The sequence below is a fragment of the Pleurodeles waltl genome, chromosome 6 (genome assembly GCF_031143425.1).
Source record: "Pleurodeles waltl isolate 20211129_DDA chromosome 6, aPleWal1.hap1.20221129, whole genome shotgun sequence".
Taxonomy (NCBI): domain Eukaryota; kingdom Metazoa; phylum Chordata; class Amphibia; order Caudata; family Salamandridae; genus Pleurodeles; species Pleurodeles waltl.
The window spans coordinates 1,036,826,971-1,036,839,187 of record NC_090445.1 but is presented as its reverse complement, the minus strand read 5'-3'; the positions used below and the strand labels follow the sequence as shown (position 1 = coordinate 1,036,839,187).

The 12,217-nt window shown below is 43.0% G+C and overlaps 1 long non-coding RNA gene across 1 annotated transcript in view; it reads left to right on the top strand.

Moving 5' to 3' along the window:
• Positions 1-10,446, top strand: part of LOC138300516 (uncharacterized) — a 476,230-nt gene extending 465,784 nt beyond the window's left edge. Inside the window, exon 3 of the long non-coding RNA XR_011204956.1 lies at positions 10,380-10,446. This is a non-coding gene — a long non-coding RNA (uncharacterized lncRNA). The remainder of the gene's footprint in view (positions 1-10,379) is intronic.
• Positions 10,447-12,217: the final 1,771 nt, after the last annotated feature.

Here is a 12,217-nt window from a genome sequence, read left to right as displayed (position 1 = left end):
TTCCTCCTCACCACTGTCATCTTCATTTCGCATTTCCAGATTTTCACCTAGTGGCACTGCAGGCTTCCCCTCCTCTGTGATGTACCTTTGCAGGGCGATGTTATGGAGCATGCAACAGGCCACGGTGATCTGATACACCTTCCCGGGTGAGTAGAGGAGGGCTCCCACCATCTTTTCTAGACAGCAAAATCTGGCCTTGAGAACCCCAAAAGCTCACTCAACTGGCCACCATGTTCTTTCATGGGCCTCATTGAAGTGGACTTCCCCTGGCGTTGTTGGATTCCTCAGCGGTGTTAACAACCAAGGATGGCTGGGATATGCTGAGTCTCCTGTTTTGTAACGAGACACAAGTGCCAGAATGAGTCAAACACTTCCTCACTCTAGCACCTGACATTGCACACACAAGATCACCACAAATAGAACTTACCAGCCAGCCCAGGTCCTCTCTAGTTGCAGTTGTGACATCAGCTGGAGTATGGTGCTGTTCCGCATAACAAAGGAATCATGGGATGAATCTGGGAACCGGATGCAGACGTTTGAAATGTACAGATCTGACAAGCAGACAACTTGCATGTTGATCGAATTGAAGTGCTTACTGTTACGATAGACTTGTTTACTGGCATGCAGTGGCACAAATGTAATATGGGTGCCATCAATGGATCCCACCACATGTGGGAGGTGATCAAATCTGTATAATTCAACCTCCACATTGGCTTAATCCTCACATCCGGGGAACCTGATATACCTGTCAACGTGTTTCATAATTGCTGATAGCATGTCTTTTAAAACACAACTGAACATAGGTTGTGACATACCACCAGATATAGCACTGTATATTGAATGACCCCGTGGCCAGGAAGTGTAATACTGTCATGAGTCTCACAATGGGTGGTATACATGTTGGATTACTGTTTTGAGGCATAGGATCTGGCTCCAACTGACAACATAGATCTTGGATTGTTTGACTATTCATACAAAACCGCTTTATTATGTCATGGTCTGAAGGTCTGGAAATGGACGGTAGACTAGAGGCTGTCACATCCTTCCTCTACCAAGGTACTTAATTCTGGAATCAAATAATTTGGAGCATTAGTCACTGTGTCCAGACCAACATATCTGATGAGTGACAAAAAAGTAATGTGATAAAACATTACTGACAGAAAAAATATTACACCCATTACACATTAAAACAGTCTGCTACTCAAGGTCCAGCTATGATTCCTATGGTTGTCTAGACATGAGTATACAACATATACATGCACATAACACACCTATCTGCCTATCTGCTCATCTTATGCCTCTTGATATTGTAAAATATGTTCTGACCACCAGAAATACTGTCATCAGTTGGTTACAGTGCCCAGCGGTAATATGACATTTGTGACCAGCAGTCCACTACACTGATGATTGTGTAGGAGAATATACTTATCGAGGGATGTTGACTCATTTTGAGATGTTAGTGCACATTTATACATGTTGTGATGCATTTTACAGTCCACAAAACCGTAGTTTGGATCGCCAAAATGGCAGATGCCTGAACTCGTTCATTGGACATTAGGAACCTCCCTATGCCAGCAGAAGTCGACCACTCGGTGGGCAGTTTCAACCACTGTGGTCACAGATATAGGCTAACATTGTTGACTGTGACGGTCGAGTGGCCAATGGCTGTGGCCTTCGTCGGTGTTGACCGCACAAGTGGTCTACATGTACGCCATGTTTTGGAAAATTACTCACTTGCCTCTTGGCACTGCTGCCACCTGAACAATGTCAGCTGCTGTGTACTGCCTTCAGGAGTATCATACCAGACCAAGCAGATGAAAGGGCTACTGTCTTCTCTCCAGAGGAGATGGAGAGGACAGTGGAAGAGGTTCTACCCCCGTATGGCCAGCACTATGGCTCACCAGAGAAGCTGGTAACAACCTCATTGGCATATTTGACTCTGGCTAACACCACCCATTCCTTCCTCACAGGCTACAATGTGCCTCTGAGTCCCAGTGAGTTATTTGGATGCCTGTTGTCACAATCTGTGGTCCACACATAGAATGTACAGGTTGTGGAGTGTGGAGCTCTGTACTCTGTATATTTCAAATGACCATTGTGTTGTGTGATGTGGAATAAGCCCTAGATCCTCTTTGTTTGCCTTCATATGTCTATGCAAGTGAACTTTAGAGACAAGCAAGGATATATGTGATGATCTGATGATGGTAAATGCCACAGTAAATGTATAGGTATCACAGCATGAGCTGTGGATGTATACTGTTTAAGGCAGTTGAGAATGTTAGTAGCAATGTGTAAAGTCCCACTGATCACTCAGCTCAGACCAGGGCTTGGATAACTGTGTATGACAACAGAGTAAATCTCATGGAGCCATTCAGAGTGCCACACAACCCTTAACTCACAAATAGGATGGCCACAGGCTGTATATGACCATCACATTTCCATCACATGCACAGAAGTGATAGGAATATGATGGTCATATAGGTTTTGTATGCTCAGCCTGCGAGGGCAAGACCTGTCAAAGCCTTTCCACAGTATGGGACATAGCCCAGGCTGGTGCACAGTAACTGTGGCCCTGCAAATGAGGCACCAGGCCCACTCACTGCAGACCTTTAGATCCTTAGATGTGGCCAAAATGAATCTTCGGAAGCAAGATTTGTCCTGGATGCTTTCACAATGGCTACATTATTAATGGAATTGGGGTAACCACCTGACCTCATAATCATTTCCATTACCCCCCATTGTCAATGTGTGATAATGACTTATGATAGGCCCATTAATTCCACAGGTCTGGTGTCACCTTTCCATGAGTCGCGTTTGTACAGTGCAAGCCTAGTGCACAAGTGACAAACACATAGTGCAGCTAGTTGATTAATTCAAGGGAAATCATGACATGTGAATCACTAGCTTTGTAACATGCAACCAATCCCACCAAACACACCTTGCTATGTTGGATGTCACTTCTGTCTGAGTGCCACATATGGTAACAGGTGTCTCCTGTGATACCAGTACAAACCACACAAATCCACTTAGAAGTGGTATGAGATTCCATTAGGGAGACAACAGTTTGACACATCCACAGAGAAGAAGCTTTCACTGACACCCATGCCAGCCCTTTCATTGTCATCTAAGTCTCAGGGTGTAGTCACTTACATGGTAATTGCCTGTATGAAACGTATGGAGCGAGTCATTGTGCCTAGATGTTACAGTGTCTGTACATTCATGCACAGATAGTTTACCCTTCAGAATGTCACAATGGAATGTTGTGTGTCATTATGACTCACATCTTAGGGCGGGGTTCTTGGGCCTGGGCTACATGATATCGCTAGGCTTGCTTAGACAGTGTAGGCCATGCCCAGGGTTGTGGAAAGTCATCAGATGACTCCAAAAGAGTGTATTTATGTCCCTGTACATATCATTATGTGTGCTTTACAAATGCAGTGTGTTGCCAATTACAAAATGTTTGTGCTAGGTGTTTCCAAGGTGTGTATTAGACAATCAGTCAACCATTAAAAAAACTAAATATTGATCTCTTCATTTGTCTATTACATCCATTCAGATCAGCACCCATCAGAAGCAAGGGATTTGAACAACCATCAACCGGAAAGTGCAGATCCTGGGGGTCCATTGCTGGCAGAGCGTCCACTGTTGGAAAAGGTGGAGGACCTGACACAATGAGCCTGGAAGATCGCAGAGGTCCAGCTGAGGCTGTCCTCCCAATGTGGGTGTGGCGCAGGCGGGGCCCTGACCCACCTGATGCTCTGTAAACTGGCCATGGCCTACCCTGAGCTTGATGGGCATATGAGGGGAGCACAACAACTACAAGGGGGTGAGTTTGGGGCAGACTCCTGTCTGTTGATGTGTTAGAGGCATCCATCTCCCCATGAATATTGGAGATGGCTCATGTGTGATACACAAGATGAGTTGTTGTTTGTGTAGGTATGGAGGTTGGTGCATGCTGATGTGCCTTGCTTATTGTCGGAGTGACCAGGGGCATTACAGATTACTACTACCAATATACTTTCTTGGGCAGGCACATGGCTGAGTACAGTGGTCAATCATCTCATGTTGATTCATGTTATGAGTGTCATTTTTACCCAGCAGTCTCTTTGCCTTCAGTGTCTCAACCCCAACATAGAACAACATCAGGGAAAAGTCATTGTACTCAAACTTGTGTCTGCTCAAGTGAGCATATTGGCATCTGTACCCAACAAGCCACTTGTTGTCAGTTTGTCAAGAGTGCTGGTGCCTCACTACTGTCTCTCATGTGATGGTGGCCATCAAACATGTGACATGGCATACATTGTCCTTTGCGTGCAGATATCGAACAATACTTTACCTTGGTAAGTAGTGAAAGTACAATTACAGGATTTGGATGACAGCACTGTTGGCAACAGTATTTCTGCAGGCATGTTAGCATGTGTACCTTGCGCTTTTGTAGTATCATTTCCACTACTGTTTCATGCATATTCTACCTGTCTTCATGAGATGATGTCTGATTCCATCACATATGTATGCATGCCAAAACCTATTTGAAAATATTTGTGTATAATGGGTATACAGTTCATGTGGTAACATAGACAGACGTGTGTTGACATTGTTTGTTGGGTCACACTTACCCTAAACCATTCCTCCATGTCACTTCTCATGAACATTTGCCGGTGCAATGATGAACATGACAGGCAGATCTACAGTACGTACTCACAATGTACAGTGAGTCGCTTAGTGGAAGGGATGCACCAACAGTTGATGGGATTGTCTCTAGTGACTATAGAACGATCTTTTGCCTCCCGAAATACCCCTCTCCTTCTCAGATAAGGCAGGAGTTTGGCCTTCAGAGACAATCCCTCACCAGGAGAAATGCACATTAACTGTTGGCACAAAATAAAGAATGTTGATCCAAATACATTAAATTCACATTTATTGACGGAACTGGCAACTAGAGATGGCTCACTCGCCTAAACCTATCTCAATGACTCCCTAATGCAACTCGGCTTACATGATCTCTTGGCGACATATGCAACTCACACCAGCTTCAAAAGGGCAGTAGATAAAACAATCACATGCGTCTCCCTGATAAAGAATGAGGCAGTAGTGCTGAACAGAGCCCATAGCTGTATTGTGCTGCAAAGCTACGACAAAGCCGAACTACAAACCTACTTTTGTAACTCACAAAAAGAAAAATTCCTGAGGTACCAACTGGGCATCCTACCCTCACCTACCTCCTTGGAAATGCACTTTGCCCACAACAGACTGTTGGTTATGTGGAAAGGGCAAAGAAGACTTACTGCACCTGATATGCATTTCAAAGGAGTTACTGGTAGAGAGAAAAGTAATGCAATGACTACCCTTTAACCAATGTGGGATCAGATCATGTAGACCGGCGGTTCTGTCCGTTTTGTTGCCTGCGGACGTTCCACTGAACTCTCACTTCACAAGATATTTGTTCAAGGTTGAAAAGAAATGAATGGCACTGCAAAGCAGTGATAGATAAAAACATGAAAGGAACAGTTGTATAGATGAACATTTACGTTTTGTAACAGGAAACAGAGTCAATACTTGGTTCTGACCCAATAGTTAAGTACATTGTTCAAAAAGTCTTCTCAAGTGCTGCACCTCCTCGCTATGCACATAAGTACCTTTTAATATTTTATCCTGTAAGCCAATCTGCAGTGCTGCTGATGCTCAATGTGCACCTACATACTTGCAAGGAGCATCCGCCACTCCAATTTGTTTTCCAAAATTATTTGCAGCGGCATTCCCAAAACTTATTTTCAGTTTATTGCTCTGCGGAATTATTTTATATGTTGGTGTAAATTCACAGTCTGATTGACACTAAAATTTTAATTACCTATGCTAATAAATTAATACAAGTGCCCAAGGGAAAGGGAAGAGGATCATTGACCCTTATTCCAACCATTCAGCCCGTTTAGCCCTGGGCAATAGAGCTTGTTCTATGGCCATACAGTACAAGCTTATGGAAGATGCTGGTTCTTGCAATAAAGTAGTCCCGCCACCATGTTGGCATATTGCGTTCTTTGCATGATTAGTTGTGCTCTGCTTTGTATGTAATGTTTGCATAATGCACTTTCTATTTTGGTTTGTATGCTCAGACAGTCCATGAAAGGCTTGAATCACTTATTTTTGCATTTTAACTAGTTCCATTTGCACAAACGATCGCTTAATCGTAATCACATGCAATCACAAGATATTTTTAGCTTTTGTTTGATTGTATGATTTTAAGACTATTGATCTGTGTATGTTTATGGTTTTAATTAACTAATAAACCAAACTTCATTGTCATTGACTACAGTTGTGGTTGTTCAACCCTAATTGATGATACATTTGATGTGTTGGTGAAGATCTGACTTTGGAACCAGCACTGGAGTCATCCAGGGCATAGGGAGATGGTGGATGGATGGTTGTGTGGGATATAATCCAGTTGGGGTGGCATTATATTGGTGTTGTTTTATATGGTAAGTATTTCACCTTAGCTTGTCTATTGTCAACTTCTATTGGATTTTTCACCCCTGATGTAAATTGGACATTTGTATCATGTGTGCAGGCTAGAGGTCTGTTTGTCCACACAGAGTGGGTTTTTAATTGTGATACCTTCCCATACATTGAATGGACATGGGTCCATTTGGATGTGTGTACCTTACACCTACTTTGTCTAACTGTTGGACCCATTCTGTTACTGTTGTAATGCTGTCTAGACTTGCATTTACACATTTACCACGTGGACATGACACTTGGTAATGCTAATGTTTGTCCCTGATATTCATCAGGCCACAGTTCCTGTGCAAATAGTGGTTTAGAGGCATGTGCAAAGAAAAATGTATCCCAGGGCAGCAGCCTTCCTGGATTTTTACTGATGCCACCATACAGATTGCACAGGGATAGTGTCCATTGTGTGTTTGTTACACAAACTATTCTGCATCCCATTAACCTTACATTCTTTTACAATGTGGGCAATATGTATGAGTCCATTACAAGGATGTTGCAGAAGAGGTGTGTTTGGGTTCAATGACACATTCACATAGATGTAGCTGTTATGTCATGACAGACCATGCCATGTAAACAATGTGAGGGTGTCACTTCAATTTGTAGTTGTGAGGTTGATGAGGATCTGCTGCTATGTGACACAATGTTATTAACACATCACCATCACTGTGACTGGGATGTGCACACTTTGAAAGTTTTGTAGTGTGTGGTGGTGCAGTGTCAGTGACCTGGCCAAAAAGGGTGCCATGGGGCTATGATTGTGACCTACATTGTGTACAACTCCGAACAGGGACACATATTGGCGGTCATTCCAACTGCGGCGGGTGGCGGTAGCCGGCCGCCTGGCGGGAACCGCCGAATGACCGCTCCGCGGTCAAAAGACCGCAGCGGTCATTCTGGCTTTCCCGCTGGGCCGGCGGGCGACCGCCAAAAGGCCGCCCGCCGGCCCAGCGGGAAAGACCCAGCAACGATGAAGCCGGCTCCGAATGGAGCCGGCGGAGTTGCTGGGGTGCGACGGGTGCAGTGGCACCCGTCGCGATTTTCAGTGTCTGCGAGGCAGACACTGAAAATCATTATGGGGCCCTGTTAGGGGGCCCCTGCACTGCCCATGCCAGTGGCATGGGCAGTGCAGGGGCCCCCAGGGCCCCCATGACACCCGTTCCCGCCATCCTGTTCCTGGCGTTAAAAACCGCCAGGACCAGCATGGCGGGAAGGGGGGTCGGAATCCCCATGGTGGCGCTGCAAGCAGTGCCGCCATGGAGGATTTCCTGGGCCAGGGGTAAACCGGCGGGAAACCGCCGGTTCCCCTTTTCTGACCGCAGCTTTACCGCCGCGGTCAGAATGGCCCAGGAAGCACCGCCAGCCTGTTGGCGGTGCTTCTGCAGTCGTTGGCCTTGGCGGTCGGTGACCGCCAGGGTCAGAATGACCCCCATAATCTTTTGGACCACAGAGCACATCCCACATACCAGGTCAATGATGACCTGTTGAGTTGCTGTGGAGTGTGAGGGACTTACCATTGGTTGTGTCCATGACGCTGTCGATTTTGTGCACAATCCCACAGCACAAGCAGTGGCAGGACATGTGGGATTGGCTCATGATGTCACTGGATGTGTGAGGCTTCCTGCAGGTGAGTTTTGGACTTATATTCCCTGTTTCCACCAGCTCAAATTTGGTGGTTGGCCTGACATGGTCACATCAGCAGTAAGCAACATTGTGATTAGGATGGCGGTTGAACTGACGGTCTGCCCTCCGATACTCGCATTGGTTTTCCTGATGTTGTCGGCGGGACCACAGCAGTCTTTCATCTATATAACTACATGTATCATGACGCAGTGGTCAGATCTCCAACACTGTGGCCGTTGGACCGCCGCCATGGCGGTCTCCGGTCCACCAAACTTACAATCAGGCCCTAAATCTGAAGAAAAAAATTCCAACCAGTTCAATCCTGGCTTCTTTATATGACCTGCTTTCCATCTGCAATTAATATTGATTAGTTTCCCTATTGGAAAATTACCTCTTGGCCAAATTCTTTCAAATATCTGATGTACATATACTTCTGTAGCAGCCACGTGCTTTATGATAAAATACCATGGAGTGATTCTTCTTTAAACTACCTCCTTCTTGATGGGTCACTGGCTACAGTATAATCATTCTGTTTTGTAGTTGGAGTCAATAGATTTGTCCATATAATAAAATATGCAGGAATATCTTTTTCAATCATGTCTCCCAATATCAGGACATGAATATGAATTAATTGTGATCCACGGAGATGACTCGGCCTTGATGTTTGATGGAACTTCCAGCCCTGAATTAATAACTGTGGGCCCAGTACACTGATCCTTGACTGTATCTGGAGATGAATGGCCACTACAGTAACCTATTCTGATTGTCTTAGCTGATTCATATTAGTGTCCTGACATTGGGGAACCTGATTGAAACAGATGTTCCTGAATACTTTATGTTTCAGGTTGCTTTCATATTTGTCCTAATGATGATCCTTTGGAAACACAAATAAGGATCAAAATGCCAGTGTGTTTACCTGTAGATTGGCATTCATTGTAGTGCTGTGAAATTTTACTTGCAATTTGAGTCTTCTTTTCAACATTTGATATACTTACCAAGCCACGACATTGCTTTTTTATCTTTCAAATAGCACCAGCACACTATCAATCACCATTGTCACAAATCACCAGCACAGCACCATTTTGTTTGGAGCACCTCTATTGTACAAAAATTATATTTGTACATGAATATGCAACAACATAAATACATTTGCATTTATCTATAAATGTGCAGATCATTTTATGGTGAAAAGAATGTGTAGGCATATATCTTCCTTGTTTTTTACGCTAAAAAAACAGGTTCTCTGGAATATGGCGGTTCCCCATATCATTTTAACATATAGTAAATCTCAACACAAAGCTTTAATAGACCTGAGCTTGACTTTATTTTATGTTTCCCTTTTATCTGACTAGTGAATTCCTAACATGCAATGGTGACCAGCATATGCTGAAGTGAGGCAACTGGTTTTTGATAGTGATGAGTGTGATTATAGATGCTAAGGACCGTGATGGCTCAGGCATCTTACACTTTGGACCAAAGAACATTGCTGAATCAACATATTAGATCTGATTTAAATGTGAGTGTTAAAGTACAGTATTTTAATTTTCATTTAAAATGGTGAAGAGAACTCCCCCTGTGAATTTCTCTGTCCCCATAGAACTGTTTCTTTTACTACTCAATTTAGGCCTGACATACTTTATTTGGGCACCTTAATATTCCACCTGACTACCTGTAATTGAGTATTCTATTCTAAAGGCCATTTTCAACCATAACTGCAATTGTCTAGCAAGATAGGCAGATAAGAAGTTTACTCTGGGATTTGTGGTAAGCTAACATATGGTCACAAGGGGCAATAAAATATTGCCACTCCTGTATTCACTGCTTGCTATAAAGTTGTAAGAAATTTGAAAAGTGACCAAATTCAACCTATGAGCAACATGATTGCAGTCATTTAGAGATAAATTATTAATTGGCATCCTTCTGCTCTTTGAAGTGATTGCTATGGTCTTAATCCACTATGGCTACCATAAAAAGTCACAAATGTTTTTCCTTTGGTGCAAAGAGGTTTGCATTTTAATGGGATTCTCACCAGATTCCTGTAGTACTCAGTGAAATCTATGCTTGTGGTGCATTTGTCTTGAGTCTCCAATGCATACAATTTGTTTATGCAGGGTTTCTATCTGGTAGGAAATTCTGTATGCATAAATACATTGCTTACAAGTTTTCCTTATTTCCATTTTTTTGTTTCTCCATGTACAAAATATGTTGAAATATGTTTCTTGTAGAGCAACACATTGCCTTTTTCCCTATGACAGATGGAGAATTCCCTCCCCGTATCCAACTCACCATGTGTTGTGCCTTTTCATTGTTGGAGTACTCCTTCTATGGGTAAGCAAATATCAAAAATTGTTTGTGAGTTTGCACCTAATTTTGCATCTAGAAGCACCTATGAATTCCCAAAAGTCCTTTGCACTAAATTTGCATTTGTCAAAATTCCACTGATGTACTTTGTGTATTTGTGAATGTCATTACCAAAGGCATTATTACACCAATCCTGTGAATCATGATTATGAATCATTGCCATAGACAATGGATTCTATTCTCCAACTACTAAAATAACATTACATTTGCAACATTCCCTGCTATGTTGACTCTAAGGTGTGGATTTACTAACATTTTGTGTCAGTTTTGCCTTACAAAAGTGAAGTGAATCAGTGCAAAATGCTCATTTGAGATTTACTTTTTAGTGCAATACTTTATTTGAGCTGGAAAGTAGGTTTAAAGTAATGTAGAGGAGTGCTTCTTCGCATTGCTTTATATCAAGGGGTTGCACGATGGATGGTCCCATGCATCCACCCTTTGTTTTTGAAGCAAGGACCTTTTTCCTAACATTTGTAGACATGGATTTGAATAAAAAAATAACAACACTTGGAAGCTGGAGTTTAAAAAAACTAAATATTTTGTTTCTCCAAACCTTTCTTCCATTGCTTCTGTGCTGCACTGTACAACCCACATCTAAATAGGAAAAGTTATAAAGACTGTTGAAGCACAGGATTTTGGACTGGAGTGGTGTACTTCTAATACAAAACCTATGCTTGACATTACACAGAGCTGGGGCGAGAGCAGGACTGTGCTAGTAATTATATTGTATTTTATTGTACTTGCATTTATATAGCACTTATTACCCGTGACTAGGCGTCAAAGCTCTTAATGCCGGGCAACACGCTGCTTCAGAACCCAAGGTTAGTGGTTAGTCCAGTGTTATTGGTTAATGTTAGTTACTGTGTGAGAAACTAGGGCTCATTGCAGAGGCCCCATAACTTTTTGCCCCCATTTTCCACTTTATGCTGGTGTTTTCCTGACTCTGATGGTGCCCTGGGTACTGCTAACCAGTCCCAGGGCCTGTGCTCTGTGTAAAATGGATATGCAAATTAGGCTAATTATAATTGGTTAAGTTAACCTACCTATAAGTCCCTAGTATATGGTAGGGCATGTAGGTTTAGGGACCACAGCATAGGTGGTACACACCTAGGTGCATTGCTGAGGTGCCCAGTGTCATTTTAAAAGCAAGCCTGCCTTGCTGGCTGCTTTTAAATTAAAGTTATATGCAAATTCGACTTTGGAATTAAAGGTACTTCCAAAGTCTTAAACTACCTTATTTTTACATATAAGTCACCCCTAAGGTGTGCCCTATGTGCCCCTAGGGCTGGGTGCCATGTAACTATAAGCAGGGACTTCATAAAAATAGATTTATAAGCCCTGGTGAGGTAAAAACAGCCAAATTCGTTTTTCCCTCATTGAAGTAAATGGCCTTCATAGGCTAGAATGGGCAGACTTTATTTTACATTTTAAAGTCTCCTTAAATGTTACATACCAAGAATTTGGTATCAAATTAATTGTTGTAATAAATCCCACAACTTCCAGTTGTTGGATTTAATATAACTTGTTCAGGTAAAAAGTTTAGACTTTACCTAAAAAGTTGCCAATTTCAGCTCTGCATTGTTTTTGCTGCTGTGCTCTGATTGGCCAGCCTGCAGCAGCTTCTGCCAGGCTACCTTGATGAGGTGTGAAGTGGCCTGACTTCACACAAAGGAATGTGCTTGGGGGAGAGAAATCTCCCCTCAGCAGATGGTGAGGCAGGAAGGGGAGGGCT